Here is a 23,763-nt window from a genome sequence, read left to right on the forward strand (position 1 = left end):
TTCGAACGAATTGGGATCGACATCCTGGGTCCTCTACCAAGAACTGCTGATGGGAATAAATACATTCTTGTTTCCATCGACTACTTCACCAAATGGCCGGAAGCATATTAGGGCTCGACCGATGGCATTTTTTGGCCGATGGGCCGATGCCGATTGTTGGCCGATTGTTCAAAGATGGCCGATGGCCGATGGCCGATTGTTTTCCTCCAAATGGCCGATTGCCGATGGCCGATGGCCGATGCCGTTGGCCGATGGAAAAAAAAAAATCAAACAGAAATAAATTGATAAAATTGTCTTTTACTTCCTTTCTACGAATAAGGAATTGCAATCACAAAAAAAAAAAAAAAAAAAAAAAAATCAGATTTTTACCTAAATTTTTATTTTACGATCACCCAATTTAAACTTCACAAGTTTTTTCGGCACATCTGTACATGCATATGTACCTAAGAACATGTAGATGACCGAAATATCCATTTTGAACGCTTCCTCAGTTAATTATCGCAAATTCTCTTGTGATGTCTTCTTGCGCGTAAACTTACGTCACTCAAAAACGTTATGAAATAGTAAGTTGAAAACTCATACGTACGTAGTATGATCTAAAGGTTAGAGGACAAGTTGTATAAAACCTTACCCTGAATAGTTCACATTACCGAAGCAAATCTATCTACAAAATAGTCACCTTGAACGACTATGCACTTCTGCCAATGTTCGTATAGCTTTTAGAAGCGCTCCTGGAAGACATTTTCGCAACTTCCTGTAAGGCCTCTTGCGCTGCTGCTTTAACTTTATCGTAGGGAAGAAGGCGACTTTCATGTTGAGGATGCACGGTTCGATTGGTCAATACTCTGATATGACAAACAAATAACATAACGTTTCGTCGGACTTAGCTCCGTGTGACTTTTACCTGTTCCCAGCAAAAAAACATTTGCATGGACGATGCTTTCCTCCGTCAGGAGAAGATAAAGCTGCATCATAGAAGGTAGCGAAAAATGACTTTCAGAAGTGTTTCCAAAAGTTATATGAACACTTGCAGAAGTACATAGTCCCTCAGGGTAAACTTTTGAAGGTGAATGTGCTTCTGTAATGTGAACTATTCTGGGTAAGGTTTTATACAGCTTGTCCCGAACTTTTGGATCGTAATACGTGCAATCTATATAGGGTGTAGTTATGTTTCTCCTTTTTTGACTGCTGTACAATGAAAGATAAAGAACAACAGCCAAAGAAAAAAAAAAGAAAAGAAAAGAAAGAAAGAAAGAAAAAAGGAAGAAAAACAAAAAGACTGTTTAATAAACAATTGATTTTTTTTTTTAATTGAACATATAACTAAGATTTCAGTAATATTGTAATGATGTATGGATTTAAGTTCACTAAACATAGTTAAAAAACATTAAATTATGTTGTTAAATCATTCAAAAAAAATTAAGAATAAAACTATGAAACCGTTAACAAATTACGCAATTAAATTGGAAAGATTGCACGCAGACATTTTTTAGTCATCAAATTAAAAAAAAGATAACAGATAAATTACAATACTAAATCATAAAAGAAATATTGTTTTCTTATTTAAAATTTATGAATAGAAAATTTTGCATTTTTCAAAAAACTAAAACAGTGACATAAATTTTGCTGGGAAAAAAATTGCCATGAAAAGAGCGAGGTTCTTAAAACGCAGCTGTAAACAAAATCAATATTTACACAAAGTTAATAACTGAATACATATGACAACTTGATCTGATGTTTGCATACATAATATTGAACAATTAGATTGTTTAATCTTTTATGAAGCTGTACAAACAAGTTCAAATTAAATTGTTCAATTTAACTGTAATTTTCTGAAATTTAAAAAATTGCATAATAGAAAATCCTTGAAACTTTTCTATAAAAAACGAAAATAACTTATTCATTGATTTTATATAAATACATAAAAATAGTTACTTACAACAGAAAATAAAATCGATCGCTATTAATGATACAAAAAAGATGGCGCTTTACGAAATGGAGGTGGGGGGGGGGGGGGGTCACCCTCTGATTTTGCAGTAACTAACACTTCGGCCCCAACCTCGGCCTAATATTTATAGCACAGAACCGCTAAAACCAACACCTCGGAAGAGTTTCTGAAACTATTTCAGCACTTCCGAAGAAAGAATTCAAAAGTCCCTTCGATTTCCGAATTGTGTCACCATTCAAAACGTCTTTCTTTAATCAATTTCTTAAATTAATGCTCTAAATTCTTTCTAAACAATAGATAAAGTTTGAAAAAAAAATCTCTAATTTTATGAATGGTGTTAGTTTTAAACAACTCAGGAGTATAACTAGAGTTTAATTTCAGAAATTGAGGGAGTGGGAGGAGGGGCACACAAGTGTTCTCGGAAATTCAAAATAGTCGTAAAAAATAGAGTTCAAAATAATCATAAACATTGAGCAAAAAAAACCCTTCCGAAACTTACACCCGAGTTTGTATTGATTTGCAGTGGCAGATTTAAAATACAGAGTGTTTTAAAATGAATAGCGGGGTTTTGCCATCTCATATTTGTTTCCATGGTCTCCAGTTCGGCAATATATCACCAAATGACCGTCAGTCTGAGACGCTATCTTAGTTTTGCATTAAGTAATTAATAGCCACAAAAAAATGAGTAAACAGGCTTTTCAGAACACCCGATCGAAAACAAAAAGGGAAGTGCACAACTGGAACGTACGCACATCCCACACGCGAAAACTTATCCTTCTACAGTTTACCATTTTGGAGTTATGACTTATGAGAGATACTACGTACATCCAGCAGCAAGAAACAACGCAATAATTAACTTGTTTGGTACCTGAATGCAGTATTAAAAACTCTTTCAGGGGTGACTCAAGTAAAAATTCATACTGAAATTTAGTAAACAATTTTATATGAAAACAACCTTTACTTTGTATTAAAAGGTAAAACATCCAAGGTCTTTTTTTTTTTTTTCAAAAACATCGGCCAATTCCATCGGCTTTTCGAAGTTTTTAAGGCCGATGGGCCGATGTTTCTTGCAATTTAGCATCGGCCGCCGATGCCGATGCCGATGGCTAAATTGTTGAACCATCGGCGCCGATGCATCGGCCAGGCCGATGCATCGGTCGAGTCCTAAAGCATATCCCATTCCAGATCAAGAAGCTACCACCGTAGCAGAGACTCTAGTCCAACATTGGATCTCGAGATATGGAACACCTTTGCAGATTCATTCCGATCAAGGGAGGAATTTCATCTCTGCTGTGTTTAAGGGCCTATGTCAAATTTTCGGAATTGAGAAAACTAGGACAACACCACTACACCCACAATCGGACGGCATGGTGGAGAGATTTAACTGCACAATCCTGAATAATCTCTCACTTATGGTCTCCAGAAATCAACAGGATTGGGACAAGAAGCTACCTTGGTTCCTGCTGGCCTACCGCAGTGCTGTCCACGAGACTACCGGATATGCCCCATCTCAGATGCTCTTCGGACGAGAGCTTCGGCTACCTTGTGATCTCGTCTTCGGTCGTCCTCCGGATGCGCCAGCATCGGCTGAGGAGTACATCCAGGATCTCCAGGCCCGGTTGGAAGACGTTCATAACTTCGCAAGAGAGCGAATCAACATCGCGGCGGAGAAGATGAAGACCCGATACGACACAAGGTCTACTGGACATGAATTCAACGAAGGCGACAAGGTTTGGTTATGCAATACTACTGCAATTTGGGTGACAGACCTTTCCGTCGGATGAGATTCTATGGAATCCCATCCGACGGAAAGGTCTGTCACCCAAATTGCAGTCGCATTGGGATGTACCCTACAAAGTCCTTAACCGACTAAATGACGTCGTAGTGAGGATCCAAAAATCACCTAATGCAAAACCTAGGGTTGTACATTATGATCGGTTAGCCCCATACTATGGCCATAGTTCATGAGTATTACGTAAACAACCATGGTAGATAACATAAAAGTTGTAGATATTTTTTTTGCGTTTAATGTTTAGTAATATTTCTTGTTATTGTGTTTCCTATGCATTATTGGTTATTTATAATGTGTGTATTTGTGAACTTGTGATAGAAGTTTGCACCCTTTCTGGGGATTGTACTGCCCGGGACGTGCAGTCCTTATCAAGGGGGCAATGTTACAAATTCTGTAAATATTAATTATTTTAGTAACGTAACCTGTAAATAGTTTCCCGTAATGAATATACAACCCCTTTTCATTCGGCTGAAGTATACGACCCCCTATTTCCTTTTCTTTTCATTGATAAAATTTGATAACGGTCTACGCATTTCGAGAAGCAGTAAGAATGTTGTGGAAACTTTTTTCGATGTTTATAAAAGCGTCCCGCGTGATAAAAAGTTGAGTTTCGATTGAGAATTCGAACTGAGAGCGTATTTGCTCTGTTTATTGCGAGGCATTTCGCTGTGTTGTTTTCGTATTTGGAAGTAAATACGTGTGTAACCGTTGAGTTTACGGTGTTGAGTGATATTTGTTTAATTGCTGATGATTAATTTAGCAGTTGTTAACGATTTCTTCTGTACATAGTGTAAATAAAGCTCCAGTGTTTTTATCAAGAACTGTGTCGTCCTTTCAAGAAAGTTGGAAGTCGAAGCGGATCCGTTACACTATGTTGGAGCCATTATTTGTAGAAGCATAAAGCCCAACGAATAGGGTCCTGTTGCAATTCGTGATTGCGAAAAACATAGTTGCGAGACGTCAAAATTTAAATGAATGTCCGCGGCAGAATGCTAGATGTTGTGTGTGCTGGATGCTGGATATTGTGGGTTGGAGAGTAGATGTTATGTGCTGGATGTCGTGTGGTGGATTCTGGATGTTGTGTGTGGAGGCTGGATGTTGTGTGCTGGATGCTGGATGTTGTGTGCTGGATGCTGGATGTTGTATGCTGGATGCTGGATGTTGTGTGCTGGAGGCTGGATGTTGTGTGCTGGAGGCTGGATGTTGTGTACTGGAGGCTGGATGTTGTGTACTGGAGGCTGGATGTTGTGTACTGGAGGCTGGATGTTGTGTGCTGGAGGCTGGATGTTGTGTGCTGGAGGCTGGATGTTGTGTGCTGGATGCTGGATGCTGTGCGCTGGATGTTGGATGTTGTAGGCTGGATGCTGGATGTTGTAGGCTGGAGGCTAGATGTTATGTGCTGAAAGTTGGATCTCATGTGATAGATTTTGAATGTTGTGTGCTGGATGCTGCAATTCGATAGGGTCGGATACAAATAAAGTCAATACTAGAGGAGATGGACGGGGAGCCTCCCTGGCCCTCATTCAAGAGGTGCACCTGCATGCGGAGGCCAGTGGAAATCAAAAAAGGATTTTTCCATGGAAAAAAAATTATATTAATTTGAATTTTTGGCATCTTGAATTCAAATTATGTTTTTCGCAACCACGAGCGTGTGTGTGTATGAATGCGCGTGTGTGTTTGTGTAGGCGCATGTGTGTGGGTGCGTGTGTGTGCATGTGTGTGCATGTGTGTGGGTGCGTATGTGTGCGTGCTGTGTATGCAATGCTGTGTGTGTACGCGCGCACGTGTGTGTGTGTGTGTGTATGTAGGCATATGTGTTTGTGTCTCTGTGCAGGCATGAGTGTGTGTATGAGTAGGAGTGTGTGTTTGTGTCTGTGCGCAGGCATAAGTGCGTGTGTGTGTGCGTGTGTGTGTGCGTGTGTGTATGCGTGTGTGTGTAGGATATGGACGCAACCTGGAGACGATTTTCGCAAGAGGAACAGCATCGTGAGGCCCGTCGACGCGATGGTGGTGCTGGCAGAGGGAGGTGGTGGGAAAATAAAATCATAGGAATTCAAAACAGTCAAATGAGAACAATAAGCAATTGCTCAAAAAAAAACTTCATTACATTAAGTAGAATTCACTCGCACCGTTTAGAAAAGACTGCGCTTCGCCTAAAGACAATAGTAACTACGTATAATAAGGACAATAGTAATTACGTATATTGATGCTGTTTATTTTCAGTATTTACACATTTTTATTTACTCGATCTACTGCTTTATTCATTACGTACAAGACATCGCAGAAGAGATCCACATCTCCACATCTGAAACTGAAGGAAATTGAACCCAAGGGGAAGGCAGGGAATAGAACCCGCTACCTCAAGTATATGAAGTTAACGCTCTGACGACATGACCTCTGAGGCTCGCAGCGCAAAAAGATGGGAGCTTATAGCTGTAAAAAAATCGACTGTTTAATGTTAAAAACAGATCTATTTAATCATCCATTCAACGTTTTTCACAGTTATTCATTTTGTGTACTCTGTCAGCAAAGCATATTCGTTTTCACAACCCTAGTAAATATTCACCCAAATTACGCAGCTGAATCTGTGGTAAAAACCGAATACTCATGTTCACAATTTCCCCAAGGAGCACTTAGACAAACAAGTTGAATTTTGAAACGCAATCCATTTTACTAAACTGTTTTCGGCTGCTGACAGATTCGAAACGACTTGTCTCATCATTTACTTTCACCTGTATCCCAGACGAGTAACACTAATCCTGTTGCTTGGCAACGGGAATCGGAAGCAACATTCTTTTCAAGCCGAATTCGAATTCTTGATGACTCTACAGAGTATCAAACAAGAAACCGACTTGTTTCACAAAGAGAAATAACAACTCCACTGAGTGTGCTTAAAAAGGGAAAGGAGAACGCATAAAAATTTAATCAGAATGATTATAGCGACTAAACGACTGAAATGATGCCACTGAAAAAGAGAAGAAAACTTTAGAAATTTTTATAACACTGAGTGGAAAACTAGCACTCACTGTCTACACGTGGGGGGGGGGGGGGGTACGTAAGGTAAACGCACAGGAGTGGCCAGTGCTTCAGTAATGGCCACTTCAAAGTTAGCTATATACTTTGAAGAAAGAAATAAACAATAATAATGCGATTAATATATTGGTACTTAATGTAACTATCATATTGAATGAACTTCATTCGTCAGTTTTTTGAATTTAAAGTAAGCAATGTTAATTCTTCGGATGGGAAAATGTCTGATAGCCACTTCTGAAATCTTCTGATTTTGGAGGGCTACTAATGGATCAAATTCGAGGTTTGTGAAAAATGGATAAAAGAATAAAGTGCACAGTATTGATTAAATTTCACTTTCAAACCCCGAAACATTTCGACTACCAGAGGTGCTATTGTTATTGAATTTTAAAATCGTTCGATCAATTTTTAACTTTAATGTACGCATTTTATCACTGTATTCTGCACATCCGAAAATTTCATTTTCAATATCTTTTTCATCTGTTAAAGGCAAAACTTGTTCGTTTAAATCTCTCAAAAGTACAGTTTTTTCGTCTAACTGAATTTTCAAATCCTCAAAGTCCTCAATAGATGTGCTTGTATTAGAGTTTTTCTTTTAATTTATTACAAATGCGCGTAGCTAGTGTTCGATACGGTGTTCATATCGCTTTCAATGCTTTTAAATCCATAATAGATGGCGAAAAACAAGTTCAAATATCAAATAACGTAAAAGTGGGTATTTTTACTTACCCTTTTCTCAGAAAGTTCAATCATCCAGAATTGTTTAGGTATCCGAATCGCACAATAGTAAAATTGTCCTAGGGTTCAAATTGTCCAATAATCCAATTTCTGATTGACAGAATAGTGAAAGGTCCAAATTTTCGATAATCCAAATAGTTCCGAATTTTCGACTTTCAACAATCTAAAGGAGCCTGATTTCGGCACCAAAAATAATGTTCAATTCATCAACGAAATAGCTTGGTTATTTCGGAGAGCAGTTTTTCTATTCGATACGAAATAACGACATTTCAACATTTTAAACTGGTTAGAACTGTTAGAACTTGAATTAGAAACTTGAACATATGTACAGTAAAAAGGTTGAGCAAAAGAGGCTCATTTCGACATTTAACAGCATATTTCAAACTCAACTTCGACGGCAGACGAACATTCGAACAGCCACGAGCCAATACAGCAACGCCCTTTTTGTAGGTGTCTCAGTATTTCCAACAATCAATGCATAAACTATCGAGTGCTCGTTACATAAAATGAAATATGAATGGGATTATTGTAACATGAACGACACAGTTATTATGTAGCGTACAGAAGCTACTTATTGAGCGCTGAAAAAAATGCTGGTTTTTGAACAATCGCACTTTAAAAATCAAAACTTTTCGAATTTAAATATTAAGTATATAAGATTGTACCCACCTTAAACTCACAATAAACATGATCTAAAAGTTGCATAAATTGGGCTTTAGATTTTCATTTCTGCTTACTTTTTGAACCCCCCCCCCCCCCACATTTATAAAATTGATATAATATCGATATAAAATACATAAAATATCTTTTTCTCTGTCAACCCAGTCAATTTGATTTTCAAAAATGGCGCTGTAAAAGAAATCTGCTGCTTTGTTTGTTTGTGGAAAAATTAACTAAATCAGTTTAATATTTTTGAAATAGTGTCTATTTTAAAATGAGTATGTTACTTATTTTTTGAAAATAGCCAATTTAGGTTAAGTGAGTGGCGCCTATAAAAATGACTTTTTAAAAGTAAAATTGAGGAATTAAATTTTAACGTCACTATTGATTTAAGTTGTGTAAACTTAGCTAAAAAAAAGTCAGGACACTGCTTAAAAAAATTGGGATTGATGACCAAAGTAGATTCCCCTTCCGAATTCAAAGCTCCATTTTCATTTTTGTGAAATAATAACATGAGATAAATATAAAACACAGACTTATTAAGTCAATTTGTCTCTCTTTAAACACGTGAATCGATCTATTTTTTATCGTTTTTCGATCGATCGTTAATTTTAAAATCAGAAAAGTGAAGATCTTCACTTTTGAAAGTGAGGGCAGTTACTTCCTTTGCCGCCTATGAACAATAGTGAGTTTAATTCAATTTGTGTAGAATTTAGAACAATTACCGCCTACAAAAGGTGGGGGGAGGAGAACGGGACAATTTGAGACTGAGCTTCCCCTAACTTTTGAGGTCAATCGGACCCTGACGATCGCTAATGGCTGGACGAACCGATTGTTAGGGTCTGGTGGGGGAAAGTGGTCAATGGGGTAAAGTGGTCATAATTCAAATAAATGGCTATAGCTTGGAAATTAATGTTCGAATGAATGTGAAAATTTTATTTTAGGGTAGTGCATTTAGGAACTATATTTTGAATACAAAATTTTACAACTGGCAAAATTTTATTTGGTAAAAAAAAATATTTTGTGTGAATATGAAAATTCTTAAATTCTAAACACCTTTTTTAACTTCCTTGAGAAATTTTGTTTGTTACAATTATGAACAGATTGACTGCACAGGAAGCTTCCTACACTGTTAAAAAAAATTTCCTGAAAATAACGGAGAAAGTACCGGCAGCAAAGTTGCCGTAAATATTACGTTTACGTTCAATGACTTTCCGTGATTTAACAGAAGTTCCATTTCTTATTTCTCCGTAGTTGTAGTTTTCCGTTTATAAATTTCTCGTGACTGAACGAAAATTCCATTTCTTATTTTTCCGTTCATTTACGATCTTTCTGTGTTTCAACAGAATTTACGTTCCTTATTTTTTCATTGCGATATTTTTTTCCTTTTCTCACTTTCCCGTATTTAAGTAAAAAGATTTTATTTTCAAAAAATATTTTAAAAAGTTATGTCAAGTATTGACTTTTCGTTTCATTAAAAATTTAGTTCTTTAAAATGATATATAATGCAGATATAGTTAACTGTTCTAAAATTATTCCTTTTTTTTATTTGCATTTGTTACTCAAAGATTTTTTAAATTAACATCTGGAGAGAGAACTTACCTAACATACCAAGCATCCATTTGCTGACCAAAACTTTTTATATCAACTTCAGATGAGTCAAATTAATCAAATAGTACTAGCAGAAAAATTGATGGATTTGAATAGGACACCAATTATCCCTGCTGATACTGTTCGATATTCCCTTCGTCGTACATTGTCTGGGGTGGCATGGAAAAACATACATGAAAAATATGATATTTTTATTTGCAGAATATGTCAAATAAAATGCTATTAAAAACCGGTTGACGTAATCATATCATAATATATCTGATAGAGAGTACCGCATATCTATTGTGTTTAAAAACAGAAACATTGACATGCACGTGAAGAATTTTTGGTTCAGATGCTACACCCTCCCCCCCCCCCCCCCAATGATATCCAAATTTTTCACTCATTGGAATCGCAGCATAGATTTTAGTACATAATCATTATTACTTAAGCATATATCAATATCAATCAGTTCGTTTTACCCGAACTGTTTTTCCAAGAAACTTGCAATAATCTCAAATAAGTTGTTGGATAAGATCTTAATAAATTAAATTAAGTACTTATTGTTGCCAAAACTTTCATTGTATATATCAAAAATCAACAACACACCTTTATTTAGAGATTTAAAATAGTTATTTTCAGTATTCCAAACTGTGAAGCGAACCCCCCCCCCCCCAAAAAAAAAAAAACTGAGTGATTTTTCCTATTTTGCTCGCACAACACGATAATCTCCGGTATAGATACGAAATGGCATTAAGCGTATTAATGACTTTCAAGAATGCGTAAGAGCAATAAAAAATAACTCTATAATAGTTGTATAAATTCTAAATAAACTATCATCGGAATTCTATCAAATGCATATTAACAAGGAAAATACATTTATATATTAACATGCACAAAGATATTCAACAACACTTACATATGACCAGCGGTGCTAAATGCATCTGGATACAGCTAATCCAATAGGCTTTATTTTAAATTGATAACACGAGATCCTTAAACTATTCTCACTGCTAGAGCACACAATATGACTAACGAATAGAATTGTTCAAAGTATTGAGCAAAATATTAAAACCACAAAAGTATTTTAATACTGACTCAGTAAAACCCACATCAAATCACTAGGGCGATCAAAACACATCTGCCAGTCTAAAAATGGCGCGAACATTTTTTCAAACCTACAAAGCTCAAAGGCGTATAAACAATTTCGACATACGAGTATATTACTCTCCAGACATGAAATAGCAAGCAATCTATTTTGTCTACAGCATCTGAGTTGTTATTCTAAATATGCTTGTAAAAAAATGTAACAGTGCGATTAAAAAGCACTATCAATAAGTGATGTTTATCATGACTTGAAGACTAATCGGAGCAAAGTACAGCACAGCGGCAACCCTAGAAATGGAAAAATTCCGTTTTCGTCGGGATGTTTACGTTTTTGTAAGGAAAAAATACATTTTGAAGCATTACGGAAATATTCTGTTAAAATCAGTCAGAAAACTACCTGAATTTTCAGTTTTTTTTAACAGTGTACATGTCTCAAGAATTCTTACTCATTTGCAGTTAGCTGAATCTATTTTGAATAATTTTTTAGAACAATTTAAGTAAGATGGGGTAAAGTGGTCATAATATTAGGCTTAAACGAATATTGTTCTTCTAAAGTCACTTAATCTTCAAGTATAAGGCAGATATAAATTAAATATTAATTTCACTTAATATGTATTGTTTTTACAATAAACAGTATTAAATATACGAGTATATGCGTATGCATACGCATATACTCGTGTAGGCACGTATATATATATATTCACATAAATGCACCAATTAGTAGCTGCGCCTTTGTTGCGATGCGTTTATTAGAGCTACTACAGGCCGTAACTATTGACAACTGCTCTAAATATTTCTTAAAAACTAAAATGTCGGGTAAAATCATCTTTGTGTAACAAATTTGTGACCTGTTTTGCTAACGTCAGTTTCTAACCTTTTTTTGCATGTAGCGCGTCAGCGACCATAAGTTCCTTATGATTCTTTGCTTCTTATCATCCCCTTTCACACCACTTAGATTTTGCAAAAGATCTTGGATTCATTCTATAAGCATACATGTATATTAGCGGATATACTCGTGGATATACGTGGATACATGTACTGGTGTATACACGTAAATGCACGTATATACGTCTAACGGGTATATAATCGTGTTTACACGTAAACATACATCTCGTGCTTCCATATATATTTACGTGAGTAGACACGTACCAAACACGCACTGGATATATCCACGAATTAACTCGTGTATACCCGTATAAGTATGTATGTACACTTATATGTGAGTATACACGTCGACTGTACACGTATATACTCAGGTATGCACGCATATACTCGAGATACAAGTGCAAAACATGCATATGATGTTCGTTTATACGCGTTTATGCACGCATATACTCGAGATACAAGTGCAAAACACGCATATGATGCTCGTTTATACGCGTATATACTCGCATATACACGTGATACGTATATACTCGGGTAGACACGTATACACTCCTGTGGTTATCACGTATACATGCTTATATACTCGTGTATACATGTATATACTTGAGTAGGCACGTGCATGCATCTGATGTATACATGTATCTATTCATATATGAACATGTTTACTCATGTCTACACGAACGTATAGTATACTCGTGTATACCCGTATATACTCGTACATATATTTGTAACTATAAAAATAACCGAAATATACAAAATTAGGGTTGTTTGTAACGGTTTTGCCGTTTTTTTTAAACTATGACCACTTTACCCCATGCTATGACCACTTTCCTCCATCTCATGGGGGAAAGTGGTCATAAATACAAAGGGAAATGAAAATGTTATAAAACTACTTAAAGCAGTATTTTTTTTTTCCTGAAGTGCAATGTACCGTGTTCTTTAGTAATGCAATGTAAAATAACAACAAAAAAAGTTGAAGTGTTTAAAGAATTTATTGTATTTATTATCCACCTAAGTTGAAAACCTACGATTTTATGACCACTTTACCCCACCAGACCCTATACACTGTTCGACATTGAAACTAACACCAAGAAAGGGTGGTCCGGAGGAGTTCAGATTTGGCAAAAAGACAGAGACAGCAGGAAACAATAAGTGATCATTATTTCGAACCGATATTCAGATTATAGAACGAGAACGGCGTCGACTCAGCAGGATGTAGGTGCGAACGGTGATGCACGAAGAAACACGTCTAGATACAGAGTCAATAGGAGTGCGGATGGTGTCCTGAGAGAAGGCTCTCCATTCCCTGTCAACTATTTGCCAGAGTTCGTCTTCTGAACGAGGCAGGGTCAGAGTTTGCAAACGGCGTCCAATCACATCCTCCACGTGTTCGGTTGGTGAGAGATCAGGAGAGTGCGGTGGCTACGGAAGCATCTGTACACCTTGTTGAGACTTGTATACCTTGTTGGGAGTACCTGCACTGTGTAGTCCGGCGTTATCATGCAGAAAAATTGCATTGGACATCACCTGAAGATAAGGGACTATCACCGGTCGCAGCACATATCGTTCGAACGTCACAGTATCCTGAATACAAACTAGAGGTGACGTGGTAACATAAGCGCCCCAAATCATGATGCCCCACGTTGTCGAACTTTGGGGCGTTTCACAGCTGCTGCCAGATTAGACCTGTCTTCACGTCGACGCCACACTCGTATGCGGAGACTGTCACTGGAAAAACAGAAGCGTGACTCTTCAGAGAACACGACGTTCCGCCATTCCGTCATCCAAGTCGCTCTAGCACGACACCATTCCAAGCGTTGACGTCTATGCTGTGTGTGGGGGGGGGGGATGGCAATCTTCTTAACGGACGCCGTGAGTGCTAGCACTTGCATCCAATCGATGGGAAATGGTTTTGAAATGGGAAAATCCAGGGTGTCTTGCACATGCATCAGAATGGAAATACACGTGGCTTGTCGGCGGATGCGTCGTTCCACCACGGACGTTGGAGAGCTGCGCCATTCACATCATTTGCGTAACTCAGTGGCGTGCGTCTACCCTGAAATTTGCATAAATTCATGACCACGCCTTCTTGGTGTTGTAGTTTCAATGTTCAACAGTGTAGTGTTTAACGACTTTCTGCCGAGCCAATTTTCGCATTCACAACGCTTGTAAGAATTTTAGACACAAATGCATTTTCTTTCGCACCTGTGCAAGCAGTCGTGGCCGAGGCGATGGACTTGACATCCATTGGGGTTTCCCCGCGTAGGTTCGAATCCTACCGGCTGCGAGGCAGTGTTGCCAGATTGGGGGAAATTTCCCCATTTTGGGGAAATCTGGTGCTCGCTGGGGAAATTTTGGGGGAAATGAGTTTTGAGGGGAATTCTTTGGGGAAAAATTTTTTTCTTGGGGAAAACCTGGGGAAAAACCCTCTGGGGAAAAAAAATATTTTTTTTTTGTTTGTTTTGATTCACGTCAAGAAGTAGTTACATTGTTTGTATCAAACAGCGTAAGTTTTGCTTTGCTCAACTTTATGGAATTCGCATTTCGCGTATGTGGAATATTATGCTACGGATTTCGCATTAATGTTCTGCGTGTGTAACTAGTTGATATGTGAAACAGGTAAAAATAAATGTGATGAAGAATGTTCTTGGATAAATATATACAAAAAATCATAGTTTAAATGTACATACAGAAGCAGAGTAGTTAAATGCAAGTAGAAATAAAACATTTGACTATTTCTTATCTCTCGGTCAGGCGCTTGTATTTATGACTAGTGGCACACGCACGTCTTTGCCCGTAGTAGAAAATTAAAAGGTCTTTTGGTTCCCCTGTATAGTTACAAATCATGCATGATGAATTTCTCGCCAATTGGCTTGCCCACGTTACGGTTCCACGTTATGATAGCTTGGTAATTTATTCGTCCATCTTAAGATAATTTTGCTCGGGAAAATGTTCTTAAAATTGGAATAGAAAAAGAACAAAATCGAATGTTTCAAAAATCGCTTAAAAGTGCACACCCCCATGCTACAAACTAATTCTTTGCCAAATTTCATGAAAATAGGCCGAACGGTGCGCTATGCGCGTCCCAGAGATCCTGACAGACAGAGAGACTTTCAGCTTTATTACTAGTAAAGATAAAGATAAAGAAGACAAAAAAAAAAAAAAAAAAAAGCGAAAATGGGAAGAAAAAAAAAAGTTGGGGAATTTTATAAGAAAATTTGGTTATTTGGGGAATTTTTTTTTTTTTTTCAAGAGACAAAAATATTAGAGGAAGTCGATTCATTTTATGAAAATATTAGTGGAAAAATACTTCTTGGCTTTGGGGAATTTTGATAGAAAACATCGCTTTTTGGGGAAAAGTTGGAAATGAATTGGGGAAATCTGGATTTGACCATCTGGCAACACTGCTGCGAGGTGTTTTTTTTTTTTTTTTTTGTCATTACTCTGATCCTTTTATTTTCAAGAGACGGGTTTGTACTTTTTCTTTTCTTTTCTTTCTTTTTTTTTTTGCATCGACTTTTACGAAAAGTTTCTAGCAACTTGTTTTACAGCAATCTCAAATGACTTAAACCATTAAAATTGCTCTTCATTTTTGGAGGCTCCCAAATTCCATGTTTTCTGTAAATTATAATGCGTGACTTCGAATTAAATCCTCATATATATAATATCCAGTGATCGAGTGACCTGCGAGTTTCAACAGTGAAACTCGCGCCACAGCATGATAATTGGATAATATGTTTTCATAATGTTCAACATGCAGGGAAAGGCTTTATTGTGATAAGGCTGAACTCGATCCGGTAACTTAACTGTTTTACTGGTAAGACTGTGTCACTTCAGGGGAATGAAGAAACGAAAGAATGGTCAACAATGAACGCTACCTATGGGAGTTTAGGATTCATCCACTGGAGTTAGGGTTACAATTTCAACTATCAAAATATCACCAAACATGCAATGCATTCGTTCAAATGTAGAAGCAATTTTCACCGTCATACCTTGGCAGGTGATTTTCTAGTCGTTTTATTGTTACGATGAAATTGTTTGTCGCTTAATCATAAAATTGATCAATAAGTAGTGTTCTTCCCCGAGTAAATGCTATTGAATTGTAAGGGGAAAAAAAAGCAAAATATGCGTTAGCTTTCAGCTTTAAGCAGTTTGTAATAGTATTCAGATATGAGTTAGAAGTTGCAGTTACAGACATGAAACTTTATTGAAACAGTCATTTTGTTGAGTTCTGAAACAAAAGAGAGAGAGAGGGAAACCTACAAACGAGAAAAAGGAACCACTGAATAAAAAACTGAAGTTCATTTCACCAGTTGAATTAAGATTTCATCATCAACATCATCGTCGTCACTATCATTATTTTTTTTATAATTATTATTTATACCTTCGTACTGGTTTTCGTTTTTTCACTAAGATTTGTAACTCGAATGAAATCATTTTTGTTAAAAAATAAAATCTGCTCATGAAATTGCTGTAGCTGAAATCATAAATATTTAATGTAAGCTCAATACTTTTGTTCAAAAATATCCGAGTTCTTTTTTAATATCGTGCAGTGAAATTTTTCTTTCTATTATTCCCGACTTTGTTTTCAAATATAAACCCTTCGAACGTATTTGAAAACAAAATGTATGACTGATTCATGAGTATCTAACGCGGGAGAAATTTTTATTCTCCGCTCTCGAAGTCTTTCCAAATATCTCTATCATCACGGAAAAAAAAAAGTAGAGTTGTGTTTCAATTTGATGATAAAAGAGTGAAATTCTATTCTGAGTGCAAAAATAACAAGAACGCAAAATAAAATATAGTTTAACGATAGAGGGTGGATACAGAAAGACAAACCAATTGTATATTAATTATGTGAAAATTATCGCATTTCCCGGTTTCTTTTCACACTGTTGTATGAAAACTAGTCAAACACTAATAGTTGCCCAGGATTAGAAATTCGTGTGATAGAGTACAGTATCGGATCCTAAATCGGAATGCTCAAGTAGCCAACAGTTCGTGATTGTTTAAAAATTAAATTTTTCTTAAAGCACCAGGGAGACAACAGGTTCGTCATTTGGGCGAACAGGGGGTAGTCAATTGGCCTCCCAGATTTTAAAAACTCATTCGAATTATGAATTTTACATGCATATTGGTGTTTTTCACCCGAAAATGTATTGAGGATATACCCTTTGCCCCCCTTCCACGCCCATTCCTGAAAATTTTGAAATGACGGTGCCTGGGTAACACCTGCACTAGGAACACCATTGACTAATATTCTCTTTATAAATCATTTTCTTGCTGAAAGTTAGGTACTTAATGCTTCATTTTATGGTCCCATAGTTTAAAGCGTCTTGGAGGCTCTCACAGAAACTTATTCTGACACCAAACACGTTATCCCATCCATAATGTGTCAAGAAAATAGCTTCTCTAAGCACTATTTTCGTTTTCAGCTAAAAGTGCTTTGAAATAAAATCTCCCAATGCGTTTTTTTTCCTATTGCTCTTTACGGTTTCGTTTTAGTGGAGACAAAAATGCTGTCTCTTTCTTTTTGAAATAGATGCTTTAAGTACGTTTTGTATTTCTTCCTAGAGAGAGCTAAAATGTCGTAGTGGGAAGCTTCCACAATCTGGTAGAAAGTAAATGACGGAATAACGAAGTTTGAAACACATATTTTTGTTTGTGAAGCAATAATTGTATCAACTGTTACATCAATAATTAAAATAATATGTATAAATAATATTTTAAATCGTAACAAAATTGGAAATTGATACAAAACAGCAGAAAGAAAGAAATTGTTCATTAGTCGAATTCTTCCACATTGTACCAAACCGTCCGGTAGCAGAAACAGCGCGACGGCGACGCTCGTCGCAGATTGTTGAGAATGTCTGCAAACTATTTCTGAATTGAAATATTTTTTTAAAATGGGTTTCTACACGAATCTGCCAAATTTGAAGCAGACAAATATTAGTTCATATGAGACAGGAGGGGGAAAAAACGGAGGAACGGGGGCAAGGTGTTAAGTTTGCAATCCTCAGGTACTAGTTGTAAAGCAGGTTAGCTTCTTATACAGAAAAGATTACAGAAATCTGTACAGTGTGATTTTTAAATTTAATATTTGCGTTTCAGACATTCATTGATGATGATTTATACGTGTTATTACAAATATTGTGATGGTTTATCTGGGAGACTATTTTTATGTTCTTTATTTGCATCAGACTGCTGGAAAAAAAAATCTGCATACGCTATTTTACAACGCGTATTCACTTTCGTAAAACCAAAAGAAAGCCCGTTTTGAAGGCTTTATTTTGGTTTTTAGCATTTAGAATGTTTGACATTTCGGATTAAAAAATAACAACATCTGAATGTAACGTTAAAAAAATTCAATTCGTTTCTCCTCCCCTCCCATACTAACTATACTAAATTTGTATTTAAAACTTAAAGCATGGATTAGCCAAATTTTTAAAGTATATTCCTGTTGTTTTCCAATAGGAAAATATGCTTGTAGAGGTGCTAAAAAATCTCTGATATATGTATATATATATATATATATATATATATATATATATATATATATATATATATATATATATATATAGAGAGAGAGAGAGAGAGAGAGAGAGAGAGAGAGAGAGAGAGATTGATTGATTGATATTTGAAGATAAAATGTAAAACTGTCCAAGAAATTTCGTTTATTTCGTTTAAGTTTTCCGAAGAGCCACTTTGAAGCTCCGTCAATATTTATATCTTCGAGGCACTTCGAATTTTCCTCTGACAGGTGGAATATGAATGCCCCACGCCTCGTTTCGAATTCCAAACATTGCTCCCTCATCAATTATGATTCATTCCATTCCCCAAGGTATCAAAAACGGAACACTTGGATGCGTCCGAAGTTTACCGAAGGATGAAAGAGTTCGCTTCGTTATTTAGTTAAGAATTGCATTTTTTTCCGTTTGTAGCTAGGAATAGTTAAGATTGAATTATAAAGTTATTTATCTTGTAAAATGATAGAGCTTTTCTCTTTATTTCCTTGAACATTTCATTTACTATCTGTATAAATGAGAAAACAATACACCGTACAACGGACTGGGTTATACAAGTTAATATAATTGCTAGAGTTTACCAAAGAAAATATTATAGCTTTTTATTAATTATTGATTTTTGGCTGATTTTGTTTAGGTTTTGTAGCTTGAGGATGTTATAATTTTGAGTTTTCTTTAGAAGTTCTGTTACTTTATGATTCAGACAAGGGATTCAAACTCTAAGTTCACTAACACATTTGAGAAATTGAGCGCGAATTCAATTTTCAAATGAATATTTGGCTTTTCATATTTAAGTTTCGCAAATATTAAACCAATTTTTTTCGTCTTTAGACCTGTCAATTGCCTTACTAAAAAATAAATGAATCAAACAAAGCGATATTAAAATAAAATAAAAGAAAGGGTATTTCGTAAAAAAATTAATGAATAAAATTCACTAATTAAAATTTACACCATGTGGAAAAAGTTTTGAAAACTGTTGAGCTGTTTTGATGCCTTTCTTACATGTCAAACTCGTCTTGCTTCGGAGACTGTCCGTTAATCCTGTTTATGGAAACGGTTTTATCGAAAGGGAAGAATCGACTCAGAAATCTATCTGTGTATGACAATTCCAAAGCAGGATACTCAAATATCCTCATCCTTAATCCTAGTGTTAAAGAATGAGTTTTGACCTTGTATTGTAAAACCTAATAAAAGTTTTAAGTTCCTACCTTTAAACACATTTTCTTTCCCTGAAAAGTCCTCTTGAGAGAACTCTTGAGAATTTTGGCTTTTCTTCATCTATTTAACTTCTGCCTACACTGTTAAAAAAAACTGAAAATTCAGGTGGTTTTCTGACTGATTTTAACAGAATATTTCCGTAATGCTTCAAAACGTATTTTTTCCTTATAATAACAGAAACATCACGAAAAGAAGTAACGAAAACAGAATTTTTCCATTTCTAGGGTTGCCGCTGTGCTGTACTTCGCTCTGATTAGCCTTCAAGTCATGATAAACATCACTTTTGATAGTGCTTATAATTCGCACTTTTACATTTTGCTAATTAAAAGCATATTTAGAATAACAACTCCGTTGCTGTAGACAAAATTGATAGCTTGCTATTTCATGTCTGGAGAGTAACAGTACTCGTATGTCAAAATTGTTTGTACGCTTTTGAGCTTTGTAGGTTTGGAAAAATGTCGGCGCCATTTTTAGACTGGCAGATGTGTTTTGATCGTCTTGGTGATTTGATGTGGGTTTTACTGAGTCAGTATTAGAATATCCTTGTGGTTTTAATATTTTGCTCACTACTTTGAACAATTCTATTCGTTAGTCATATTGTGTGTTCTAGAGCGATGAGAATAGTTTTAGGATCTCGTGTTATCCATTTCAAATAAAGGCTATTTATTGGATTACTTGTATCCAGATGCAATGGAGATACTTAAATTTAGCACCGCTGGTCACATGTAAGTATTGTTGAATATCTTTGTACATGTTAATATACAAATGTATTTTTCTTGTTAATATGCATTTGATAGAATTCCGATGTTAGCTTATTTAGAATTTATTGAACTATTATAAAGTTATTTTTTATTGCTCTAACGCATTGCATTCTTGAAAGTCATTAACGCTAAATGCCGTATCTACCGGAGAGGTGTGCGAGCAAGATAGGAAAAATCACTTAGTTTTTTTTTTTTTTTGGGGGGGGGGGGGGGTTTCGCATCACAGTTTGGAATGCTGAAAGTCACTATTTTAAATCTCTAAATAAAGGTGTATTAATGATCTTTGAAAATACAATGAAAGTTTTGGCAACAATAAGTACTTAATTCAATTTGTTAGGCTCTTATCCAACAACTTATTTGAGATTATTGCAAGTTTCTTGGAAAAACAGTTCAGGTAAAACGAACTGATTGATATTGATATGCTTAAGTATGATGATTATGTACTGAAAATCTATGTTGCGATTCCAATGAGTGAAAAATTGGGATATCGTTGGGGGGGGGGGGGAGGGCATGCAGCATCTGAATCAAAAATTCTTCACGTGCATGTCAATGATTCTGTTTTTAAATACAATAGATATGCGGTACTCTCTATCAGGTATATTATTAAATGATAACGTCAACCTGCTTTTAATAGTATTTCATTTGACATATTCTGCAAATAAAAATATCATATTTTTTATGTATGTTTTTCCATGCCACCCCAGACACTGTACGAGGAAGGGAATATCGAACAGTATCAGCAGGGATAATTGGTGTCATATTCAAATCCATCAATTTTTCTGCTAGTACTATTTGATTAATTTGATTCATCTGAAGTTGATATAAAAAGTTTTGGTCACGGATGCTCGGAGTAGAAGTTATGTTAGGTAAGTTCTCTGTCCAGTTGTTAATTTAAAAAATCTTTGAGTAACAAATGGAAATAAAAAAAAGTAATAATTTTAGAAAGTTAACTATATCTGTATTATATATCATTTTAACTAACTAAATTTTTTTGATGAAATGAAAAGTCAATATTTGACATAACTTTTTAAATATTTTTTTGAAAATAAAATCTTTTTACTTAAATACGGGAAAGTGAGAAATGGAAAAAATATCACAATGAAAAAATAAGGAACGTAAATTCTGTTAAAACACAGAAAGATCGTAAATGAACGGAAAAATAAGAAATGGAATTTTCGTTTAGTCACGGGAAATTTATAAACGGAAAACTTTAACTACGGAGAAATAAGAAATGGAACTTCTGTTAAATCACGGAAAGTCATTGAACGTAAACGTAATATTTACGGCAACTTTGCTGCCGGTACTTTCTCCGTTATTTTCAGGAAATTTTTTTAACAGTGTAGTAGGTTTTAATTCGATCCTGCTTTAAACTCTTGGAATTTTTACAAGCAGTTTCTGCTGAGGCATGAAACAAAACTCATATTCATTCTTAACCGTCGATTACACAAAAAAAGAACAAATATTAAAAACTAGCTGTAAGTGCTGTTAATTTGAGGAGAGGAACAATTAATTAAGAAAATGACGTAAACCACCCATAACCAACCATTCCCCTTCCTTCAGGTACACACATGACTAATAATTCACTCAGGCAAAAGCTTCAAATAACGTGACATTTGAAGAGCGTTATGAACTCATTGCTGCTTGGTAATATAACTGAATTCGTGAAGCAAATTTCATCATGGCTAACTAAATCTGCATTTGCTTGAGAAAAGTTTAAAAAACGTTTTCGTCACTATCCTCATATATATATTATAGCCAATGATCGAGTAACTCTCTTGACGTCATCAACAATGAAGCTCGCGCCACGGCATGATAATTTGATAATGCGTTTTGGTAATGTTTAACATGGAGGGAAAGGTTTTATTGTGACAAGGTCGAACTGGATCCGGCCGCTTAACTGTTTTACTGGTAAGACTGTCATTTCAGGGAAATGAAGAAACGAAAAAGTGGAAAACAATGAGCGCTATCTACTGGAGTTTAGGCTTAATCCACTAAAATTTCAAGTCTCAAAATATCACCAAACAGGCAATTGCTTCGTTCAAATGTAGCAGCAATTTTCACCCGTCATATCTTGACGGGCGATTTTCTAGTAAACATTAGAAAAATCATTCTCATTAGCAGGATAAAATCTTGCCAATAAAAATAACCCATCTAGCTCATATATCTCTTGTAGTATAAAATGAAGTCCCCAAAAAGCGTCTGTGTGTTTGAACTCACAAAACTACCCGGCCGATTTCGATGAAATTTTCAGTTTGTTCCTTTAAGTCCTGAAAAGGTTTGCAGACCAGGTCGAAAAAAAATTCGATAATTAGTTCTTTTTTTTATTCCAATTTAGGCCCCATTTTTTCATAAATTCCCGATTATGGGGGTGAAAAATTACTTGCACATATTAATATTATATATCGTTGGAAATAGTAGAACTTTCCGCGTTCTACGCAATTTGTTTCAATGATCTAAATTACTACGGGAGTTATTTGCATTTTTAGCTCGAATTTTTTTAGGCTTAGCTGAAATTTAGGAACTACTTTCTTCATTAAATCTATCAATAAAAAGTGAAGTATTTTGTGAAAATAAAAAGTGTCCGACAGTTTTTTTTTTTCACAAAACTGAAAAGAGCGGCTTTTTTTTACTCCAAATCTAACCCGACCTATGGTCGAAAGTTTAACTTTCTATCTCCTTTAGAAAAAAGTTACAAGCGAATTGAATGAAGTTCAAAAATCTGTTCTCTATACAAGTTTTTAACCATTTTATTTTCCGTTTCCACGGTAACGCTTTTTGAATCCATTGTTTATTTCCATTTTTCTCATTTTCAATTCTTAAACTTATTATACTTTGTGTTTCCATGGTTACGCTTTTTAAATCCATCTTTCTCATTTAAATATCTTACTTTCTCATTTAAATATCTTAAAAATATTTTAATATCTGTCATCATTGTTTGGAGGGGAAATTTTGCATGATGTTTTTTTTTTCTTTTGTTTAAGCCTGATTGCTGAATATACGTCACTTGACACAGTTTTTATTTTCAAAGTAGATCGGGCAAAGCCGGGCGACGCAGCTAGTCTAATATAAAATAGTGAATTACACCAGCTATAAGTTTCTTGAGAGCGTCATACATTGGGCTTTGCTGTTCGAGTTCGTTCGCGCATACGTCAAGAAGTTGCGTTTCGTATTTCGAAAATAAGGAATAAATTTTATATAGTTTCAGCTTTAAAATGATAACGACAAAATAGCATAACATAATAATACTTAAAATCTAACTTACATTTAACTGAAATCATGCGTTGAACGAAAATCACCCCCCCCCCCTATGGCATTAGTACTTATGCGTAATGCAGTTTTACTTTTCTCCGTCTCATATTATGCGTTAACACTTTTTTGTAAGAGTGAGAAAGATTTCTGGCCCGACGAGAGGCCATGACGGAAGAAGGCCCGACGAGAGGCCATGTCAGCCTAGTCGGAAACTAGGGACCCGGGCCTTGGGGGGAACCCGGCGATACTGACACAAAAAAA

This window comes from Uloborus diversus, chromosome 2, assembly GCF_026930045.1.
Source record: "Uloborus diversus isolate 005 chromosome 2, Udiv.v.3.1, whole genome shotgun sequence".
NCBI lineage: Eukaryota > Metazoa > Arthropoda > Arachnida > Araneae > Uloboridae > Uloborus > Uloborus diversus.